Source organism: Podarcis tiliguerta, assembly GCF_965153285.1.
Source record: "Podarcis tiliguerta genome assembly, chromosome: 7".
NCBI classification, from domain to species: domain Eukaryota; kingdom Metazoa; phylum Chordata; class Lepidosauria; order Squamata; family Lacertidae; genus Podarcis; species Podarcis tiliguerta.
In genome coordinates, this window is record NC_139540.1 from 25,269,248 (window position 1) to 25,287,220 (window position 17,973).

Sequence of the window (17,973 nt, forward strand, 5' to 3'; positions counted from 1 at the left end):
TGGAGGGCACAAGGAGAAGGGGATGACAGAGGACGAGATGGTTGGATAGTGTTCTCGAACCTACCAGCATGAGTTGGACCAAACTGCGGGAGGCAGTGGAAGACAGGAGTGCCTGGCGTGCTCTGGTCCATGGGGTCGCAAAGAGTCGGACACGACTAAATGACTAAACAACAACAAATACTACATTTTTAAAAATTTGCCTTAAGATAGTCTTTAAACCGCTTTTGTTGACACCAGCCTTACGCTTTCCATTTTTAAGTTCGGAATAGAGTAGTTGTTTTGGAAGACGATAATCAGGCATCCGCACAACATGACCAGTCCAACGAAGTTGATGTTGAAGAATCATTGCTTCAACACTAGTGATCTTTGCTTCTTTTCCCCACTGTGGAAGGACGTGTGGATCCAGAATTGGCCTCCACAGTCACTTACGGACTCATTGTTAAAATTGTGTTCATGGAAGACAATCTTACTCAGCTGTGAGTGATTCCCAAAGAGAAGAAGAAGAGAACATAAATAAAAATAATACTTTCCTGCACTTCAGACTGTGGGAGAGGTGATATGCACCTGAATGCTCCTCATGTTAATATAATTATAGTCATTATTGATAGTTCCCTGCAGCTAGTAAATTAGCACTTTGGGGAAAAGATTTAGCAAAGCCATCTCCCTGATAAACTAGCGTAGTCCATAAAGGGAGCTTTTTACATGGCAAACATCTTCAAAAACAGCTCACCCCAGTTTCAGCCTGAAGTTGTATGATCCAAAATTTTGCTCCCTCCGTCAATTATTAGCCATTAACTTTTACGAGAGGAAGCAGAGATGAGGGAGAAAGAGAAGCATCCTGCGTCAATGAAAACAGTTATCAGAAGGCAAATTCAGTCCTGTGGGTTGTTAATGAAGTGCGAATGACAGAGCTGCTTGTTTTGGAAACCCGACTTCTGGCATAGAAGTCACAGCTGGGAACGATAACCAGGCCGTAAACTAGAATAAATGCCAGCATTTCTAAAGGACGTTCATATCAAATTTCCCATTTGCTCTTGGTTGTCTGCAGCTAGAAGAGTCTGGGCAATGGTTTTGCCAGTGAACCTGGGGAGGCTCCCATACAAACTCTTCCTCTTGCTTGCCACCAAAATAAGGTTGGTCAGTGGAGGAAACAGACGTAGGATGAAGAAAAGGGAGCCAAGTGGCTCGTGACAGCCGGGCCCTATAAAAGGGAATTAAGAAGCACAATTGAGAGTTCAGGAGAGCAAGGACTGCTGGATTTGGAGCACTTTTGGCACTGTTGTGGAGGACTGGTGCCTTCTGAGCGAACAGTTGTCTGAGTTCCACAGCCAGGCTCAAAGACAACTCTCTCTCCAGAACACAAACAAAAGTCCTGGCACTCAAACCTTTGGAGCCAGTTTTCTATTACACTGTTAAATATCATTACCGCTCTTCTGTAATGTGTTTCTGTACCTGGTTTTCGCAAGCTGTGTAGGCAAAATCTGAATCCAGCAGGAAAGACTTGCTGTGTTTATAAAGCACATTCGTTCCCTCAAAGAATTCTGGGCACGGTAGTTTACCCCTCACTGAGTTACAATTCCCAGCAACACTTAATAAACCGCAGTGCCCAGAATTCTTTGAGGGAAAGAATGTGCTGTGAATGTGTATCAAATCACAGTGTGTATATAGTCTTAGGACAGGGATAGGAAGCTTGAGGCCCTCTAGGTATTGTTGGATATCTATGGATCGTGACTAATGTCATGGGTTCTAGGCCTCAAACACCCCTGGTGGGAATGCTCTGGAGTAAGCACCACAATGTGTAAAACGGCCCAAGGTGGCCAGGTCTGGTCATTACAATGGGTCTACTCTGAGTAGGGCTAGCACTGGATACACCCCTCTGCCTGAGATCCTGGGGAGCATTGCTTAGTTCAGGTATGGAATTTGTTCCCACAGGAAGCGGCGATGGCCATCAACTTGGATGTTTTTAAGAACTGGGCAAATTCATGGAGGTCAGTGGTATCAGTCACTGCTACCCATGATGGCTATGCTCTGCCTCCATATTTGTCTATATTTGTATATAGCCAGCAATCTCGGCCGTTGAAAACAGTGGAAACCACTGAAACCAAGAAAAGCTCAACCACTTTGTCAAAAGAACAGCTTTTCTGTCCAGATTTTCACTTTTTGAAATATGACAACCCTAATCTGCAGCAGAACAGGCTGTTTACTCATAGGTGCCAACTTGGAACAACATATTGCCCCTCCCCCCTCCCCCCCACACACTTCTGCAGAGCACACCTTCCTCTGCTGTGTGCAACTGGACACAGGCCTCCCCTTCCCTGCACCCACTCGCCTCTCGCCACCTGCAAGAATTTTCTGCCCGCTTACCCACCTCCTGCCCCAACCCGCCTGCTTGCCAGTTCACCTCTCCTACCTGCCTGCCTGCCCACCTGCCTCTCCCCTGCTGCCCTGGCTCAGGCGCGCTCAGAAATGGCACTGAAAGCTGGGAACAGAGGGCTGTGCAAGGTTGGTAGGGAGGTGGCTGCCCAAGAGGAGGGAGGGAGGCCCCAACTTACAGAAAATATTGGGGGGCCTGTCCCCCCTAAATATTTTATTGGGAGCTGAAGGGACCCATAGAGTTGGCACCTATGTGCTCACCTGTGAACTATTTTGGATGAAAGCTAGTGGGCCCTTTGGAAACAACATGTGCTGGGTAGGGAGAGGAGTAGAAGACAACAACGTCTTGGCTTCTGATTCTGGCCTTGATGTATGCTAAGTCAGGCCCCTCAAGAGCTGCCTGGTTGTGCATAAATCAGCAGACAGAAAGCACAGAGTGGTACGATGAGCTGCAGTTCAAAAGATGAGCAGACAAGTTTCTCAAGGTGCACAGGAACGCATGACCTTGCTGAGGCAGGTCTGGGAAGATAAAAGCATGTCTTTGGTTGCATCTTGCCTTCTGCTGCACACAATTTCACACACTGAAATCTCTTGTTAACCATTGTTTTGGAACTGTTGCCTGGAAACCGCAAGGGTCTGGCTTCAACCAGGCCAGTTAATTTGACATTAAACCTTAAAAACACCAGATGCACGCCAGTGTTGAGACAGGATTCCTAGATGGAAACCATAGCATTGGTAGACAGCGGCATTAAATTGAGGCTGAAGGCACAAACACTTTGGCATGTTGTCCTCCCTAACCACTTTTTTTATTGCACACTGGCAAAGACCCAAGCATCATTAAAAGCAAGTGTTGATGCTTTATATGTACAAATACATTTGCAAGTCGCCATGTGCAGTCAGAATTAGAGATCTCCCCACAGCTGGAGGGATCTAGGGACATGACAAAGGCAATGAACAATATGATGGGCGGATAACTTGCCCTCTCAGATAGACCTATTCCCATCCTATAAAGCATAATTGGGTGTGCTGCTTATGCAAGGAGATTCTGTTACGTGCAAAGCAGAGCAGCTGGTGATCAGGCTACAAAGTATTTTTTTCAGTTTAATTTGAAACAAAGATCTACAACAGAAGTATATTCTGAAATTGAAATGGACTTTGAATGGGCTTTGAAATGTGTGTGCTCATTTCCGCATTACTACTGATCTACTAAATCGGCAGCTGCTGCCAAAATTATGTTGCATGCCACCCCAATCTCTGACCGGTCCAAGATTCCAGGGGTTCCAGCCGCTCACCCAGGGTTCGTGTTTTCTTCTGGAATGAGACACAGTGGCAACTGTGGTGTCTTTATGATATATGGCTTATTTACACAAACACAGACAACCTGAGCCAGTGATGGAGGGGGTCACAGCATTAACAAGACTGTCTTGCTTCTCCCATAGCCACAACCCTTGATGCCAGCAGAAATTAGGCATGGCGCTCTCGCTCTCTCTCTCTCTCTCTGCCTGTCTTTCTAGCATGTAGCTTTTGCTTCCAGCATCTAGCTCACATAACTATTTATTCTGGCCTTTTGTCTTTCTAACTACCTGCGAGTTGAGGGAGAGACACCCATTTCCTGTCTCGCACAGATCCACTTCCTTTGTTCCCCTTCAAGGCTAATTATATTTATTATTCTAAATCCAACTGCAATCCTATTTTGAATATGTGTTACTTTGCAGCTTCTCGCTTCACTCTGTAAACACTGTATTTCATATTCACATGAGCAAAAACAGTGAATATATGTTGGCTTATTTTTCTGCTAGAACTGACTACGATTCATTACTGGAGACATTTTGAAAAGCAGCTTTGAGCCAGTCTTTGTTCCCCTCATTCTTTCTTCTTTTTAGCATTAGACCTTTCAGCTTATACTACTACTTTTTAATATACTTTTATCTTCTTTCTGTTGGGTTTCTTTAGTTCTCCAAGCTACCAATTACCACTCACCCATCAAAGTGGTGGGCAGGGTTTGCCCCGGTGTGGGCTTCCTGAGCCTGGATGACACCCCCTTTGGCTTGCTGGCCATTGCCACGCCCCTTCCCCAGCTAGCCAATTGGCTGCTGGATGGGGGGCGGAGCAAGGGCCAGGTAGGGCAGGCTCCAGCTGACCTCTCTTCAGTTGGTCTTTGGAGTGTCACCAACCATCCCTCCCTCTAACTTTAATGTGGTTTTCCTGCAGGCTAACCTTTCCTTCCTAGGTCTGCGGGCATTGCTACGGTCACACAATGGTTGATGTTTCCCAGAGCCGGGAAGGATTTCCCCCTGCTCTGCAGGTTTTGCCTTCCCCATAGCAATTGTCACAACTTTGGCAGTTTTAGGCCTTGGACGGTATCCTATAGTTTCTCTTCAGAATGGGGGGTAGCATTATTATGCACCCCTATGTGGCAGCGTTTGCAGGGCCCGTTAAAGGGTTTATTGTGGGAGTCACTGGCCCTGAGCGGCGGCGTAAGATCAAACTCCCAACATTGGTGAAGTGGGGCGCCCGCTGTGTAAATTCACATTTTGCAGTCTCCCCACAACACCTGTCTGCCCTGTGTATCCTCAGACCAAAATGGGGCTGAGAGGAATGCCGTCCAATGGCTAAGCCAAGGTTTCCTACATCTGAAATAAAAAAAGTTGTGGCCTATTTTAATCCCATACATTGTTGTCATGTTATTTATGGGCTGGCTCCCGGGCCGGGGGGTTAGCTCATGGGCTCGCCAAATATGTGGCCTCGCCCACTGCAATGTTCCACTGACATATTTAATTAGGTAGCATCTCTTCATCTCATTCATATGTAATAAACTAACAGTTTGTGGACACAAGAACCAGCTCCGTTATGCAATGTAATAAATAAACGCAAAAATAAAACACATAAATAAAAGCAGTTTGTGTTAAGAGAAAAGGTATGGGGAGGAGATCGAAATACCCTTTTACTATGCCCCCAAGGCCTTGATCACAGCTGGTTATTTGAATCCAACTCATGCATATAAATTAATGTTCCCTTTATGCCAAAATGGTTAGAATTTGCCGCTCTCAAAAATGGAATTATATAGGGAAATTTATATAGGGAAATTTAATTAATGCTGTACAAACAAAATAAGATAGCTAAAATAAAAATGCAAAACCCAAACCCAACTACCTCTTGATACATAAAAGCAAGACAGCATGATTTCTGTAATCTTGCACTGGCTTTCAATTTCGCCTCAGAAGGCAATAACTTGCCATGGAAAATATGAACCATTGGAATGCAGTTGTAATTCCGACATTGACCTCAGAGCAATATGTTTCAGATAAGGATGCAATGAACAGAACACTTTGGGGATTACTCTAAGAAGATTAGAATAGTTAAAATCACAAGTTGCTAGGCTTTTACCTGTAATGGTAAAAAAAAATACATTTCCCCCCATGATATTTTTGACAACAGATTTATGGTCAATTTTAGACTGAGGAAGATAACTGCTCCCCACTCCATCCCTAACACTTCCCCATTCTATTGCAACAGGAAAACTTGTCGGAATATTATTTTTTGTGACAGCAATATATCAACTTTATGGGTAATGGGCTAAATTTAGTGTTTATATCACATTATCTTTTTGAAGATAAATATGTTATTGCTTGGAGAAGCCAGTATCTGGGGGGATTCTCATTCTTTTAATGATAGTAAAATTCCTAGAATCTGTCTGACACACAGAGAAGTCTTGTTAGGAAAGCACTGATATTCAGGATTCTTCTGAAGAGATTACAAGGGAAGCATTTCTTACTAGTAACAGAGAGCTTTCTGATGGCCTTTCATAGACTGTGGTTACTTGTGAGATGTAAGGCTTTTCCTCCTGACAGCAGTGTGTACGACAGCCCCAGACTTCCCCAATATGGTGATACATGTTTTATTTCTATTTAAATTATAGAAATATTTTCTAAATTTGCACACACACATCTGCACGCCCTAGTACAGCTTTAAGCGCATAGACCTCTCTCCCTGCTTGAACCCAAAGCAAAACAACCAAAGCCCTCACAGTCTTCCTGTTTATTCACAAAGGCTCACCAAGTATATTTCTTCCATGTTCTGGAAACACAACATCAACTTGGTAACAGTTTTGTTGACACAGTGGGGGGGGGGGGATTAGACCATGGGTAGGCAAACTAAGGCCCGGGGGCCAGATCCGGCCTCACTGCCTTCTAAATCCTGCCTGTGGATGGTCCAGGAACCAGCGTGTTTTTACATGAGTAGAATATGTCCTTTTATTTAAAATGCATCTCTGGGTAATTTGTGGGGCCTGCCTGGTGTTTTTACATGAGTAGAATGTGTGCTTTTATTTAAAATGCATCTCTGGGTTATTTGTGGGGCATAGGAATTCATTCATTACCCCCCCCCCAAAAAATATATAGTCCAGCCCCCCACAAGGTCTGAGGACAGTGGACTGGCCCGCTGCTGAAAAAGTTTGCTGACCCTTGAATTAGACCTTTTCTTTTGGTTGTTCCAAGAAACCTGAATTCTAAAAGCCTCTTAGTTGGTGGGGAAGTAGAACAAGCTGTGTATCGCTATCTGCAAGTTGAAAATATTTACTAACACCCTCCGCGAGAACAAATGATAGGTTAGAGGTAACACTAGCCAGTAATAGGCAACCTGTTATAAAAATTTATCAGCCTAGGCACAAAAATCTGCTTTAGCTGCTGAGGGGAAGCAGTCAAGGAGCAATTTGAGTTTGCTCACCAGGCTGCCAAGCAGTTTTGCAATTGGTTGATCAAAACCCACACCACCTTTTGGTGTGCAAATGACACATTTCAAAGACGACTCATGTCAATTCCAGCCTTGTAACCCACCCAGCCAAGTGGAGCTCCCCCACCAAGATGGTGGCCTGTCAGGCGATAAATAATTTTTTGGGATTTTCTGATTGCCTGCGATGGCCCCCCTAAAAACAGGAGGCTTGTCAAATGCTTCACAGGCTATAAACTGTGGTTGCTGGAAGGCAACCGGCTTAGTAGATCACAAGATGTGCAAGTTGTTTTAGAAAGAAAAATGATTGTTGATGGTGATGGGTTTTATTGCTTTAAAATACAGATGTGGTTTTTATATAAGGGTGTAATAAAAATTAATGAAGTTTTCACACATGACTCTGAGAAGCATCTTGTGCTGTTTCCGTGAATGCTGTTCAGGTGGGACTACATAATAGGAGAGGCAATTTATTTGATTAATTATTACATTTGCATTCCACCTTTCTCCCAAGGAGCTGAAGGTGGCATGCATGCTTCTCCCCCATTTTCATCTTCACAGCAACCATGCGAGGTAAGCTATTTGTCTGTCTGTCTGTCTGTCTGTCTGCCTATATGTTTGTCTATCTATCATCTATCATCTATCTCTATCTCTATTTTTAAATGTTTGATGTTTTCGTATGTTCTGATATATGCTGTGACCCGCCCATAGTGGCTGGGGAAACCCAGCCAGATGGGCAGGGTATAAACAATAAAATTATTATTATTATCTTCATCATCATCATTATTTATCTATAATCTATCTATCATCTATTTATCTATCTTTCAAACGTGTTACAGAAGGGAGGATTATTGGTTTGTTTTTGTTCTTATTTTTATTTTGTGTTTTGTGTTTTTTTATATTTTATAATTTTATGTTGTGAACTGCCCTGAGATCTATGGGTATAGGCTGGTACCCAAATTTAACAAACAAACAAACAAACAAACAAACAAACAAACATATCCTGCCTCCCCCTCCCCCGGGGGGATTGGGAGTCTACTGCTCTTACTATAGCAGGCTTTCCCCATCCCTGCTCTAAACACTGAGCCACACTGCCTCTGCCAGCTCATAAATGCAACTTTCAGGCTTGGAAAAAGAAAGGTTGGCTTTTCAGCCTAGATTTTACTATAAGGTAACAAATAACCCAGCTCCGCAGAGTTTATACATTTGATCATTTCTCATAATAACACCCAATGGCAGAAGGTCCATCATGCAACAAGTTCCAAGGCACTTACTTAAAAGGGCATTGGCAAGTAAGTCGCTTTTGATTTAGTGGCTTGTCCACTTTAAAACTGTTATGAGCTAGTTAAAAAAAACAACCCGCAGCATCCTGTGGAGTCTAAACAATGCCTCCCTTGCCAAAAAATCTCCTGCTTCTATTAGATATGGGTACTTTTACTTCCTTAACGCCACACTCTTAAGCATGTTTATTTGGAACAGAAGTAAGCCCCATTGAATCCTGTGGAGTTTATCCCTAGGTACATGGGCTTGGAATTGCAGCCTTAGGGGCTCTGACATCTGAGGCTGCATGCTTCTTACCAGAGCTAAAACATTTATTTATTTATAACAATTAATTGTTTCTGTGTCTGGAAAGACAGTCCACTTGTAAGTTGTTTAAAACAGTTTTAAACAGTTTTCATGTTGTAACCTGTCCTGGTACCTTATAGTGAAGGATGGGTAATTAATAAGAATAAGAATAATACATAATACATAATACATAAGCAAGAAAGATAACTTTCTTTGATAACCTTTGGTAACTTTATGAAGTTGGCTTATACTGGAATCCACTGATCAATCCCATTCGTATCATTACCATTATTATTTATTGAATTAATAGCCATCCTTCTTCCTGAAGGAGCCTAGGGCAACAAACATAGAACAATAGAATTGTGGGGCTGGAAAGGACCCCAAGGCTCATCTAGTTCAAACCGCTTCAGATCTCAACACCAGTCTCCCATCTAATTATGAAACCATAAATGCCCTGAGTGCTCACTGGAAGGACAGATCCTGAAGCTGAGGCTCCAATACTTTGGCCACCTCATGAGAAGAGAAGACTCCCTGGAAAAGACCCTGATGTTGGGAAAGATGGAGGGCACAAGGAGAAGGGGACGACAGAGGACAAAATGGTTGGACAGTGTTCTTGAAGCTACCAGCATGAATTTGACTAAATTGCGGAAGGCAGTGGAAGACAGAAGTGCCTGGCGTGCTCTGGTCCATGGGGTCACGAAGAGTCGGACACAACTAAACAACTAAACAACAACAACAAATGTGTTTGCAGTTCTATCACCACTGCACCACTTGGAGGACTGCAGCAGTTTAAAAATAAGGCAAGAGCATTCAATAAGTGTTAAAACCTCCTGAAAACAATTATGCTAAAAGCAGTTAGAGATGAAAAACCATTATTCCATCAAGGGATGTTGGGGTTACCAGGAACACACAGTCAACAGCACAATTCTGAGTCCTACTGTTCTTTAACTGAATGTCACAGGGGTTGAAACTCAGCCTTGTGGGTGTGAAGCATTTATTATCCACTGAACGGAAACAGCTCCATTATTCTGGGGGCAGGTTTCCCCCAAAAAAGATCAACAATATGGCAACCCTAGCTATGGCCCCTGATATGTATGTATGGCTGGTGGAGAGTAATGGGAGATCCACATGGGACCTTCAAGAGGAAAGGCAGGGTATAAATTTAATAAATAAGAACAAAAGATAAGGATCCTGACCTGGTTGGATAGCTCTGTGGAAGAGTAGGGATCTCTGACTGATGATGCCAGCCTCCCAGCTGCTACCTGCCAGTACTTATTCTAAGTAAATAATAATAATAAAAATCATTGTAAGCTTGGACAAATCTGGTCTGTCACATCAATTTGTAAAGCAAATTTTAGGAAGTATGCTGCTGTGAGAACCAAATAGGGAGCCTGTTGCTTCTGGAGACAGGTTCCTTTTTGGATAAATATTCTGAACAGGAAGAGCCACTCACCGAGTTTGAGGCAGGCCTTCACCCCCCCCCCAAAAAAAAAACCCCATCCCAATGTCTGGGTGTAAAGCAACAGAAAGTCATGAGAGAGATGAAGAGACACAGAGAGCTGAGGTTTTGTACTCTGCAATTGTATAGTACCAGTATTTTAAAGTACTGGTTATCTCCCTAGAGATCTAGAAGCAGTGGCTTGTTGGTTGTCTGTTGGGAGTGTTTAAGCCAGGGGTCAACAACCTTTTTCAGCCATGGGGCGGTCCACTGTCCCTCAGACCATGTGGTGGGCTGGACTATATTTTGAAGGGAAAAAAGAACGAATTCCTATGCCCCACAAATAACCCAGAGATGCATTTTAAATAAAGGGACACCTTCTACTCATGTAAAACACACTGATTCCTGGACTGTCTGCGGACCAGATTGAGAAGGCGATTGGGCTGCATCCGGCCCACGGGCCTTAGGTTGCCTACGCCTGGTTTAAGCCACGGACCTCCATCTATGACCAACCTATATATCTGAAAATAAATGCAAACAGAAAGGCACTCTCAGACCACATTGCCCTGCCGCCAGCGCCCACAATGGAAATACTTCCTCACCTGATGTGAGAAAGGGATCTACAGGCGTATAAGAGCTCTATATGTGTATACATCAGTATTTTGCATGTACCCCAATCTCTGAGTGGCAAGAGGTGTGTGTGTATGTGTGTGTGTGTGTGTGTGTGTGTGTTCCAGCACATATCTAGGGTTCGGTTTCCTTTGGAATTAAGGTCAGTGGAGACCGTGGTGTCTTCAGAATATATGGAAGATATACACCCTGAGCATAAGATGGAGAGCCTCACACCATCAACACTTCAATAGATCTTGCTTCTTTCTCCATTAGGTGTCCATGGAAGACATCTGAAGGCAGCCCTGTTTAGAGAAGCTTTTAATGTTTAAAGGACCATTGTATTTTAATATTTTGTTGGAAGCCACCCAGAGTGGCTGGGGAAACCCAGCCAGATGGGCGGGGTATAAATTATTATTATTATTATTATTATTATTATTATTATTGCCAGTGATTTGGGTTCAGCACAGAACAAGATAAGCCTCTGTGTCTCCAGCTCCAGCATCAGCCAAACTTGCACACACAGCTCTGGCTATTGTTCTTCTACCTTACAAAATATTATCTTAACAAAGAAACAGGTTTGGCTGATTTCCTTTTACAGTATCTACCCTCACTTACACAGGATCACAGGTCTGGAAGGGATCTACATCTATCATCCAGACTGACCCCCCAAAAAATTTACAACAGGGTAAATGCACAGATAGTAAATAAACATTTCTGTTGTGGGCACTGGTGGTAGAGTGAAGTGGTCTTGGCCTATGTCAGTAATGAGGGAGGGGGGCAGGGATAGTCTGTGTGCCCCCGAATGTTCTTTCAGCACTTGGGGTTGGGCTTCTGCAGAGCTCCGTTCTTAAACTTCACCCCAAGACAGTGGTGTTCCTGTCATGTGTTTCTTTAGTACACAAAAGCCAGCCATTATTCATTATTCTGAAGTTTACGTTTCAAGTATTAGGAGGCAGTGATCTCATTGCAATAAAAAACCGAAACCTATATATTACAGACCAGCAAGGACCACCACAGCCCTCAAGTATGCATTCAGCCAAGCTGCATTGCTAAGAGATGACATGTTCCCCAGTTAGCAATCCTTAGCCAGTCGCTTTTCTCCTGGTTTTTAAAATGTTATCATTATTTATTATTATTTTAACCCAGGGTAGTTTCCCTGTTATAAACATAGAGCATACACCAATCAAAGCTAGACCCCAAGGAGAAAAGCAGTGGGGAAAACTCCAAACACATGTTGTGACAGGACTTCGCAAACACTCCTGGTGCGATGGTGGATGCCAACAAATTCTTTGAAGAAGAGGGTTTACTTTCAAAGCAGTCCTTTCCCCTGTCTTAGGGCTGAGTCTCATCGCCATTCAGCACACAGCTGGTTTTCGTTTTGTTCTTGCTCAGCCTAGATTGCAGGGTTCACATGGCCAGAGGAATCTGATCTTTCTTTCTTTTAATATACAGTGGTACCTCTGGTTATGAACTTAATTCATTCCGGAGGTCCGTTCTTAACCTGAAACTGTTCTTAACCTGAAGCACCACTTTAGCTAATGGGGCCTCCCGCCGCTGTGTGATTTCTGTTCTCATCCTGAGGTAAAGTTCTTAACACGAGGTACTACTTCTGGGTTAGTGGGGTCTGCCTGAAGTGTTGTAACCTGAGATGTTTGTAACCCGAGGTACCACTGTAATATTTTTATTGATTTAGCAATAATATACATTAAGTGAACACAAAATGAAAACATACAAAGAGGAATGTAAACACCGCCTTCCTTATCCACTCAGCAGAAGCCAAGTAGGTATTCTTGTTCATATACTATTGTACAATCATCAATTGTGCTTGCTGGCTGTCCTTTTTTGCCATTCCTTCAACAGGGGTCTTGTGTATCATATCCTCATAGTCTCCATCTCAGTGCAAAAAGTGACGAATTGCAATGATGGGACAATATCTTATGCACATGCCTTGAAAAGTGAGCAAAATATATCCATTCCAGAGAAAAGGGCTGCTATGGAAGCAACCCTGGTGACTTTCCAAAGCGATCTAATGAGCTTCATGGCTAAGCATTTCCCCAGTCCATATATCCAACTCTCTGTTCATAACTTTTTGCTATGGACTTAATCAATGAACAAAGAGAGAAGACCCCCTAACCCCCCCCCATCATTATTTTTCAATTTGGAAAGATTCAGGAAGAAGGCTTGGCAAACCTAAGCAGGGTAACAGCTCCAGACAGATGGCAGGCCAGGATAAAATGGAACAAATTAATCTCTGGGGCAGAGGCAGTTCTTTGATTTTTTCTTACACCGCAGAAAAATGCTTAGATTGGCTACATTCCAGGCCAGCAACTGAGCAACACTTTGAACAAGCCATCCAGAAAGAGTTGATATGAATATGTGTATCTCCTGCAGGCAAACAACCATTCTACTGGGAGTCTCACTGAAGTTAGACTCAGGGACTTAATTCTGATTAGATTCAGGGTTAGGGTCCATATAAAAGAAGGGTAGCAAATTTCTAGAGGCAGGGAGAGTAAAACTAGGAAGAAAGAAAAATTGTGATTGAGACAAAGCAGGAAATATGACATGCTATCTTTGAAAGCAATCAAACCAGATCAGCACTCAAATTATTTGGTAAAATGAACCGCCCTGGGCCTAAAATCTCTAGCTGGAGAAAGAGATGCATTTTAAAATACTGCTGGTGTGTGTTGCTGGGGCTGTCATTCTTTAACTGTGAGCGCTTCTAGGTGTTTTGAAACAAGGGACTTGTGAAGTAAAATCTGGATGGAGGAAGAAGTGGGTACATCTTGCCTCTAGTACACACATACGTCAGCGCATGCATATAAACATTTACAGTACATGCCATTTAGTAGCCAGGCAGTCCTGTCATACACTGCAGTGAGTTTTAATATGGAGGAGCTATAGCTAAGCAGCAGATCTCATGCTATGCACAAAGAAGGTCTCCAGTAAGGGCTGGGAAAGACCCGTCTCTTCACAGGGGAGAGCTGCTGCCAGTCAGTGTCTGGTCCAACGTATTTAAGGCAGCTTACAATGTTCCTATTCTGAGCTGGTTAACGGTTTATAGGACGATGCTGTTTTTCTGGTGTGTCTCTAACCCAGGCACCTTCTTTGCATTTAAATAAGGGTAGGTAACACAAGTGTGGACTAAATAGAGTGAACAGCGGGCAGAGAAAAGTGTTAATTAATGCATAATAGTGGGACAGTTGTGTGTTGGTGTGAGCTGGCAGTGAGCTGTGGCGTGAAAACGGAGGGCCTTGTTTTCGTCTGTGAAACCCCGATGACCGTGGGATGAGTGTGTATACACTGTGGAGGAAGCCTGTTTTATACCAACATCTGCTCTCTGAAACAACTGTCTCCGGGCCTTACAACATGATTGATTACAGACCATCTGAAGTTGTAACCACCGCTGTGGAACTAGCCATACTGCTTATGCGTTTGTTTGGCTTTTGCCCTCTGCCGGCTTATGTGATATTTTATTTTCCTTTGTGACAGGCCTACGCCGCTTGTGATCCCCAAGATAAACGTAGCCCAGCAGCCAGGGAGGGTGGCCTGCCAGTAGCTTGAGGAGCCCCCCTCATCTTTACAGTTCCAGGAAGCAAAAACTGGTTGACTGGTCTTCTAGGAGGCCACCGGACATGCTTGGTGGGCTGCATGCAGCTCGGTAGGTCATTAATTGCTCGACATAGCAAGCTGAAAGGAACTAATCATGTTTACAGAGCTCAATGGGCCATCCTATCTGGTATAAATAAACGTCCTGCCACAGACAAACTCATTATTAATTGTTCTGCACTTCAAATGAAATTGTTTGCTGATCAGATTATGCCTCTCGCCTGGATCTTCTCAACAGCAAAGCTGCTGAGTTTCTTCTCTCTGGCTGGTCACATACTGCCCTCTACCTGTTTTCCCCCTCCTGATTCAAGGTGCTTTTGTTGTTGCTGTTTGTAGGATAATTTCACAACAGATGTCGTGTACACATAGGGGAAAACTCTCCTCATGGTCTCCCAGCCTGTGTAAATGCATAATATATGCATTTAAACACAGACATACACACGTTTGATTATTTCATGCCTCCTGCCATAGCTGTCAACCTTCCCTTTTTTGTGGGAAATTCCCTTATTTCAGCGCCGTTTCCCGCTGCTTCCTGCTGCTATCCCGGATTGTTAGATATCCCGTAGACTGTCCCCGTGACAGGTGAGGCTGATTTTCGAGGCTGCTGATCCCTTATTTTCAAATCTGAAAGTTGACAGCTATGCCTCCTGTTAAAATGGAACAGATAAAGTGTGACCCTTATTTTAGATCAAAAAGCAAAAAAGCCGGTGGTTTGATGAAAATGTTGCCTCTTCTACCAGTCTGTGAATAATTCAGCCATTTCTCCCAAAGACAGAAATCTGGAAATGAACCAGCAACCTACAATGTCTGTCGGTTTAACACCACTGAGTTCCTTGGAAAGGCATTTTGCTGCAACATGCAACTAATTACACCAGGCATAGGCAAACTCGGCCCTCCAGATGTTTTGGAACAACTCCCATCATCCCTAGCTGACAGGACCAGTTGTCAGGGATGATGGGAGCTGTAGTCCCAAAACATCTGGAGGGGAGAGTTTGCCTGTGCCTGAATAACACAGAAGAATGCAGTTAGCTGGTCTGTTTTTAATAGAAAAAAAGCAGCAAGTAGCTTTATTATGGTCACTGCAAAGTCACAAGTAGTGAGCAAGCTTTTGTGTTCACCCAAACTCTTCTTCAGGCTAAATGTTAAAAAGAGTTTTGGGGGACTCAAACACTTGCTAATTTGTGGCTGTTTAGTTGTTTTTAAAATAGGTTTTGTCCTCTCAGTTATGACTCCCACCCCAGCACGTAAAACCCTGAGACATTAAAAAGTCACTCTATCCCACAGTTACCCTTTGTGCTGTCACCCAATGCCCTTACATCAGCGTTCACTGTTCTTTGCCGATGACGTTGGCATCCCTGCGCATTTCTTCAGTTTGTGCAAGAGCAAAGCAAGCAATGGCTCGGTCTGTTGAGCTTAGGTACCTGGCAGTTCAGCTCCACCTGCTGGCTTATTGAATAAATGACAAGCGGTTGTTTATACAGTAATCTGCTATTCCAATGATAACAGTCCTAGAAATCAATCGATCCAGAGAGTCACAAGCTATGAACATCCAGAAGGGTGGAAATGGAAAACTGGATGAGTGAGAGACATGAGGATTTGGAAAGAAAATGAACTTTAAGGTCTACAAACATTTTGGAGTTGCAAATAATCTACCTTTACATTAATATGCCTAACAAGGGAATAATAAATAGAATCATAGAATTGTAGCGTTGGAAGGGACCCCAAGGGTAATCTAGTCCAACCCCCTATGATGCATCCAAGGAAGGCGAGTCTACCACATTCAGAGGGAGTCCTGTTCCACTGTTGAAGAGCACTTACTGTCAGAAAGTTCTTCCTTAAGTTTGATTGGAATCAGTGGTGTAGCTTGGGTTGTCAGCACCCGGGGCAAGGCAAGTAATTTGCACCCCCTAACCCGTGGATTTGCACCCCCAACCCGTGGATTTGCGCCCGCTAACCCTAACCCCCAGATGTTGCGCCCGGTGCGGCCGGCCCCCCCTGCACCCCCACGCTACGCCACTGATTGGAATTCCCTTTCGCGTAACTTGAAGCCATTGGTTTAGGGAAGCTTTTAATGTTTGATGCATTAGTGTATTTTAATATTGTGTTGGGAGCCGCCCAGAGTGGCTGGGGGAAACCCAGCCAGATGGGCGGGGTATAAATAAATTATTATTATTATTATTCAGGTCCTAGCCTCTAGAGCAGGAGAAAACAAGCTTGCTGCATCTTCCGTGTGGCAGCCCTTCAGATATTTGCAGATGGCTATCATATCGCTTCTCAGTCTCCTCTTTCCCAGGCTAAACCGACCCAACTAGATGGAGAGGCCTCTAATACCAACCTTCTTGACTTCTTGTCACTAGCATCTCTTTGCCCAAGGCCATGTGTGTGTGTGTGTGTGTGTGTGTGGATTTGTATGTTTGAGAACTGTCATAATTACCTCAGTTCAAATCTGTCTCCAGTTGCTGGTTGACCTTAGGTATTTTAAGAATGCTTTGTGATCTATTAGATGTAGTTTTCAGTCAGCTTCTTTTGGATTACCACCCTGGGACCAGTTGATGAACTGAAACGTTAGAAAGAACACTAACAGACAAGATGTGGCTAAGCTGGTACTGCTGCATTTGCTCATTTTGATAAGTAGGTTTAAGGACCTCTGCCCCAAAGTCCTGCCCTGAAGAGCCTTCCAGTGGATCAGGCCAAAGGCCCATCTAGTCCAGCATCCTGGTCTCACAATGGTCAATCAGATGCCAATGGGAAGCCGGCGAGTGAGACCTGAGCTCAACAGGCCTCTGCCTACTTGTGATTCCTAGCTTTCTGCCTTCTACAGTAAATCAGGAGTGATGGGAGTTACAATTCAGCAGAATCTGGAAGGCCACAAGTTCACCATCCTAATACAGCGGTACCTCGGGTTAAGTACTTAATTCGTTCTGGAGGTCTGTTCTTAACCTGAAACTGTTCTTAACCCAAAGCACCACTTTAGCTAATGGGGCCGGGCCTCCTGCTGCTGCCACGCCGCCGGAGCACGATTTCTGTTCTCATCCTGAAGCAAAGTTCTTAATCTGAAGCACTATTTCTGGGTTAACGGAGTCTGTAACCTGAAGCGTATGTAACCTGAAGCGTATGTAACCCGAGGTACCACTGTATAAAATAATGTTATAAATAAATACAGTATTTCCCCCTTTTTTATTCATTCTTTTATTTATATCTTATACATTTATTTACAGTTTATACATTCTTTTTTAAAAAAATCCCACAAAGTAATTTTCATAAATAAGAATAAAAATGTGCACCCCAATACTGAGACCATTCCATTGTAACTATCCAACCTCCCAAAATTTCAACACTTCTTGCGATGGTTTGACCCTTTTCCGTTTTAACAGTACAAATTCTACAAACACCCTCCATATCTCCTCAAAATCATTTCTCCTGCATATTCCATCTTACCTTAATGTTAATTTATCATTAATTGCTACACCTCACACCTCTTTATACCATTCTTCCATTTTATATTCTGTTTGCCCCTTCCACTTCCTAGCTATAATAATTCGTGCAGCTGTCAATAAATTTGTGAGCAAGTCCTTCATAGCCTGTGAAGCTTCCACCCCATCGTAAATTGATAATAATGCTTCCTCTGGACTTTTGGTCAGCTTTAACCCAGT

The 17,973-nt window shown here is 43.5% G+C and overlaps 1 long non-coding RNA gene across 1 annotated transcript; it reads right to left on the reverse strand.

The window, feature by feature from the left end:
- Positions 1 to 13,779: 13,779 nt before the first annotated feature.
- Positions 13,780 to 17,222, reverse strand: LOC310682590. The gene is made up of 3 exons (XR_014514029.1): positions 16,755 to 17,222; positions 15,637 to 15,766; positions 13,780 to 14,717 (listed from the first exon to the last, which is right to left on the reverse strand). It is a non-coding gene; the product is annotated as an uncharacterized lncRNA (long non-coding RNA).
- Between the last annotated feature and the right edge of the window lie 751 nt (positions 17,223 to 17,973).